The following is a 232-nucleotide window of genomic DNA, read 5'->3' on the forward strand; positions in this document are numbered from 1 at the left end:
TCGTGAGTTTCGTGAGATTCCTTACTCTTTGAGGAAACGGAGAAATCCTGTTTCAGAAGTGAGCCTCCTGCGGGTCGACGTCCTCCGCGTGTATCTGATTCTGTCTTTGAATATATGCATGACGTATGTTTATGTCTCGCGTGGATGAAAGAAAGAAAGGCAGAGAAAATGTGCACATCTCCTTTTATATGTATTTAGGGATGGATATACAACTGCAAATCTTAGATGCAGC

The sequence above is a fragment of the Penaeus monodon genome, chromosome 22 (genome assembly GCF_015228065.2).
Source record: "Penaeus monodon isolate SGIC_2016 chromosome 22, NSTDA_Pmon_1, whole genome shotgun sequence".
NCBI lineage: Eukaryota > Metazoa > Arthropoda > Malacostraca > Decapoda > Penaeidae > Penaeus > Penaeus monodon.